Source organism: Podarcis liolepis (assembly GCF_965112155.1).
Source record: "Podarcis liolepis genome assembly, chromosome: 3".
NCBI classification, from domain to species: domain Eukaryota; kingdom Metazoa; phylum Chordata; class Lepidosauria; order Squamata; family Lacertidae; genus Podarcis; species Podarcis liolepis.
The window spans coordinates 37,298,467-37,304,466 of NC_139557.1; positions in this window are offsets into that span (position 1 = coordinate 37,298,467).

Genomic DNA, 6,000 nt, shown 5'->3' on the forward strand with positions numbered 1-6,000 from the left:
CAAGCAATAGTTAAAGGGAGTCCTGGTGGTTGGTATTTCCAAGTGTGAGAACAGCATCTGCTCCTGGATTTCTGGATTATCTGCAGCTTGACATAGTAAAGAAAGATATCCGAATGATGTTCCATAATATCTTGAGATGCTGGTGAGCAATAAACAGTTGGAAAAATAAAAATTTCTCAAGAATCGCCTTAACAGCTTGGAAACATACAATCTTTGTGGAGCGTTTTGTGTTACTATCAACTCCTGCAGGTAGCATACGAAATATATTGGCTTGAGATATCTCCTATAACTTTGTGCGGCTTTTTTTTAAAAAAAACCAGCAACAATAATAATTTGCATTTTATAAGGTGTCAGATCACTGAATGTAATGGATTGTGTAAAGGCTTCTCCAGATGACATATTTATTGTGCATTCACCCCAGTTTGCTTGAGCAGAGCCAACGTGGATTATATCCGGTCTTTACTGAGCATCCATTCTCATTTGTTTGCAGGAATGTTGTATGACAATGAGCATTCATCCTGATTTGCTTGTGGAGCGTATATACCTTTTTCTGGGAATTGTTTGTTCATTCCACACTTTCAATGCATTTGCCCATCACTTTCCTAACCACAAAAAGTCCATATTGTTTTAAAAATGTTACATCTGTTATATTGAGGCAACAGAGCATTTTAATTGCACAAACCTAAATTTCCTCATATGTTGGCGAATTCCTCCTGCAAAATGCTGACAATCTGGAGGTGCCCTGGATTTCTGAATCATCTTGCTGGGCTCACTGTGTTTTTGTGTGTGCGTTTTTACTCAGTAGGTCACTTTCTCTTTCAAGTCCCTAAAATATCAGAAACCTGCTCCACAGTACCTCAAAGCTTCCGGTGTGGTTGCCCCGGTTCTGTGGAACAGCATCCCCGTTGAGATGCAACAGGTGCTCATTCTCTCTACTTTTTGGAAGCAGCAGCAGATATTTCTGTTTTGACGGGTTTTTCCAACAGGATGAAAAGGTCTTTCACCCAAGTGTTCATTCTGTATTGTTGTTTGGGGGATTTCTGGGTACTGCTTTTAACATTGCTTTAGCTGTTTTTTTATTATATGTCTGCTAATCACTTTGACACACGTATAAAAGCTGATTCGTAAACCTAATGATGATGATGATGGTGATGACAGCAACACCAATATCAATACTTGGTGAAGACACAGCTGGCTTGCAACAGACCAGCACCACATTTCTGCTTGCGAGATTTCATGCAGGGATGCTCAGCTATACAGCAATGCAATGTACCCCTACTGTGCTATTTGTACTTTGCTCTGCCTCCTGATTCAGTCTAAGAGGCAGATAAATCTACAGATCTTATACTCCCTACCATAATGTGTTTACTCTCTCTTGCCTGTAGGAATCCCTCCCCACTCGTGCTAACATCTTTTCCGTCTTCTCTAGGGTTTTTTTTTTTTTTTTTTTTTTTTTTTGCCTGTGAATTGGGGTGGAGTGGGGTTAGGGAGCTGCTTCACCCATTTGTGTGGTTTTCCCACCGGACATTTTTGGGAGAAAAACATCTCACAAGGATCTGAGGGTTGCTGCCATAGCCTTTTTAAAATAACATCTAGGAAAACTGAGAAGAAGAAGAAAATGACTAGCATCTGAGGCAAGCAGAGGTGTGTTTTGGCCCATCATTAGTCTATGCACCATTAGAAACCTGGTAGTAAAGTCCAGCTTCCCTTAATGAGTGAGAATTAATTAGTCAGGAATTTGCCGATGACTTCCATCAAAAGGAGATTTCACCTAGAACGCCGAAGACATCGTTCGGCATATGTCACAGTTTAAATATCTGCTGTGTCAAAGTCTATTTTCTACCTTGCTACTGCAGTTGTCATTGACAGTTTTCTCATATTGAGAATATTTTCATCACAAGCTCTTCTAATGACAAGTTTTGTCAAAGACTTTTTTAAAAACCCTGAAAGTGATACTTTAGCACTTTTTATATTATATTTTCTTTTATCACTATATCAAAATAATGTTTCTCGGGAAATGATCTTGTTTCTGCTATATAATTTTCTGCCATCTGATGATTTCTTCTTCTTCTTTCATTTTTTTTTTTGCTTTTTTTGCACTACGAATGAATAGGTTAAGATATTGACACCCAGATGATTATTTCTTTAAGGAACAACATTGTTTCACTATCACTTTGCAGTAGTCTTGTTAGTCAGACAGAGAAAAGAAAACACTGAGCGGAAAATATGACTGTAAAATATCCCATTTGAAACACAGTATGATTATGGAGCGTAAGAAATACTGTCTCCAGCACAAAAGCATGTGTTCAATGCAGAGAACAGATTGTGTGTGACCCCCAATGCCTTTTTCCTACCCCTTTATGGAATGATCAGAGCTGTCATTCAGGAGAAAACACACACAACTTTGGCCCCATTCACACTGAACATTTAAAATAGTATCATGCCACTTTAAACACCCATGAATCCCGTGAACTGTAGTCGAAAGTGCTAAGAGTTGTTAAGAGGCCCCTACTCCTCACAGAGAGCTACAATTCCCAGAGTGGTTTAGTGATCAATTCCTCTTCTCGGGGATTCTGGAATTGAGTTCTTTTAAAATGACCATCCAATACTTCTGTAGGCAGCACAGTGCATCATGTATCTGAGAAAACTTTCCTATATTGCAGAATTCAGGTAAGCTGTCATTGTATCAGGAGGAGTAGATGGGAAACCACCATAGCAGGGACATAAGTTTATCCTAGCAGACTGGTTGCTCTATTGTGAAATAGGCATTGCCTCTATAGATCTCCTGCTTTACTGAGACCTAGACTTAGTAACTGTTGTGGTGAAAAGCCACAAAATAATTGGCTTAGGGGTGTAGGGAGTTGCATTTGGGAGGAGGAACGATTGGAAATTGCCTTCCTTCTTGCCCCATCAATGGTTTCTGTCCATCAGCAAACAGAAACCAGTTGGATACATCCAAAGATTCTGATTTCGATTGTGGGGAGGGGAAATCAACACACTTGTGAAATAAATATGCACATATTGTGCCAAATTTTAAATGCTGCGTTCAGCAGTTCTGCAATGGGGTCAAAGAGCTGGAGCCCTTCAATAAAGCTGAAAGCTTGCATTCTTATTTAATCTACAGAGCCTTTAGAATGACTTATGAAACATTTTATTTCCTCTTTTGTAGGTTGCTTAACTATGCTTTAAGAATGCTAACGACAAATTCACCCATGACATCTGTACAGTGATGACAAGATTGGATGTTACAAGTTGAATATAAATGACATACTGCCAGATAATTAAGATTTACCATTGTTAAGAAGATCTAGCTTGTGTGCATTAATTGCATATTTCACTTTGCTAAATACTGCCTTTTATAGTTAAAAAAAACACTCAATTACTAATTAATCTACGTTAAGTATTTTTTTACAGCATTTAATGATGTTGTACCAGCTTTGCAAAAGAACAGCTCAACAGACAGATGACTGAAGTTTGTTATATGACAATTCTGAAAGAAAGGGGCTTAACATGTTAGAATTTATCATTGCAATGATAAAGAGGAGGAGAAAATCACAAATAATACTGGAGGGGTATTATTTTGTTTGTTATAAAATGTTTTTTGTTTGTTTGTTGTGGTGGGGTGTATGTGGATAGATGATAGATAGATAGATAGATAGATAGATAGATAGATGATAGATAGATAGATGATAGATAGATAGATAGATAGATAGATAGATAGATAGATAGATAGATAGATAGATAGATAGAGATAGATAGATGATAGATATATAGATAGATAGATAGATAGATAGATAGATAGATAGATAGATAGATAGATAGATAGATGATAGATAGATATAGATAGATAGATAGATAGATAGATAGATAGAGAGAGAGAGAGAGATAGATAGATAGATAGAGATAGATAGATAGATAGATAGATCTGAGGATCACAGAGCAGTATAGGAATTTAATAAATAATAGAAAATAATTTTTAAAAATGCACTGGTTTACTTAATGCTTAAGTAGCAATCTATTGCAATCTGTTGAAAGCATAGGAACTCCAATCATTTCCCATTCATCACTTCTGCACATGCATTCTTTTACATGTATGGATTTGGTGCCTCCCTTGAAATTCATGCAGATCCAATGAACGAAAGAGTTCCATATCTGTCTTTGAGCACAAATGCTCTATACATTGTAGCAATGAGTACTGTGCACAACAAATGTGAAAAACATTTTATAACCTTCCTGCCCATTGTATGACTGAAGTCATTTTCTTTAAGTACTGGGATCATTTAAAACAACTGGCATTCACTCAACCAGTTGCCAAAGCACAGGTCAGTGCTACAAAGAACATTTCCAATGAATTGTATGGCTACCTCAAAGGCAATGTGCAGGCAGTTTCTGTTTGGTCATTCCACTGGTTCATCAGTTCTTCAAAGGGTACCAGAAATACATGCCCAGCTTATGGAGAGTAATTCACATTCAACATTTTGGCAAGTTATCTCATGGTCTGCAAGCTTGATGGTAAATTTTACATATATATGTAATATTTTTATCCCACTTTCCAAATGAATATTGTCTTCCAAAGTGGCTCACATCAATTTAAAAATGAGTCACAGGACTTGCCCTCAGGTTTACAAATGAAAACAGAAACAAAACAACAACAACAAAGCACATATGGGGGTGAAAGGGAAAAGTAAAGCTGAAGTTGGGGTGTGTGTGTGAAGAATGATCAATTTGACAAAGTGATGAGTTCAAACAGGCATTAATATTTTTCTCAGCCTTCAGAAGGCAAGCATTGCCAATGGAAACACAGAGCATTCTACATTTCTGAATTGCTAAGCAGCATTGTGAAGATAGGCCTAGATTAAATACAGTGAGAGTATATGGAAGTTAAGGATGAGCAAATCTGTCAATTTAATTTCTCATTTTTCCGATCTTAAATTCAGTTCTCCAGATTTCCACATCAGTTTGCAAAGAGAAAGAAAGTTTAAGTTTTCATGAAAAGTGGTTAACAGTTAAGTGCAAATTTCCCTCAACATGCATTTTTATTGCTGTTGTGTGTAGTTTTGACTAATATATAATTTTTTGCAAAGTAATTTCTCCTCAGATATTTCATTTTTGTTTGCTATGGTCACTAGCATCTGCATTTTATGCATACTTTACCTTAATATTTGCATTTGTGTACACATTACTTGGCTGGAGAACTACACTGCAGAATTTGGAGAGGTGCACATTTCAAAGGATGCTGTGTATCAGTTTGTGGAATGTCCCAAAAAATGTGAATTAGGTAGGTTCACCTTTACATGCAAACTGAACTGAATTTCTTCCTGATCAGTATTGCATCCCAAAGTCTATTGCTTTGAATTTTGTCTGAAGTACACTTCACCAGGTTAAAAAGAAATACTTTTTTTAAAAAAACACAAAGCTACCTCCAAATTTGAGGGTTGCCATTTTCCTTACACCAGTGATACGTATTAACTGAATCCTGATTTTGCAGTGAGCTGGTATCTTGATGCAAAGGTTATTTTACCCAGCGCCTTTGTTCTCCAAACTCATACTTATTATATCTTGTTCATTTCAGGCTGTTTTGCCTTATAATATTTGCAACAGTCTAGTAACAGTTAGATGTACCTTATAAATCATGAAACACGCCAAACAACACATTAAAATCCTCAGGAACCACTGTGAGACTATGGCAGATGGTGAGCTGGACTTGATCAGATGTAAGAGTGAGATACTTTGGTTCATAAACACGGTTATTTCACCTCTAGCCCCCTCATCCACGATAAGGTTCATGAGAACTGCTTGGGGACATTCACGATACAATGTGTGCGTGAAACAGTGTGGGGCATACGTCACAATAATTAATGTCGTAATTTCAATGATTAAGTGTATGTTCAACCATATGCAAAACTGTTCTGTTAAGTATCATTTATAATGGGAGTATGTTGGCTTTATTAATGAACATCCCACCATAATAAATTGTCATAATAAATCCAGATCTAAAAT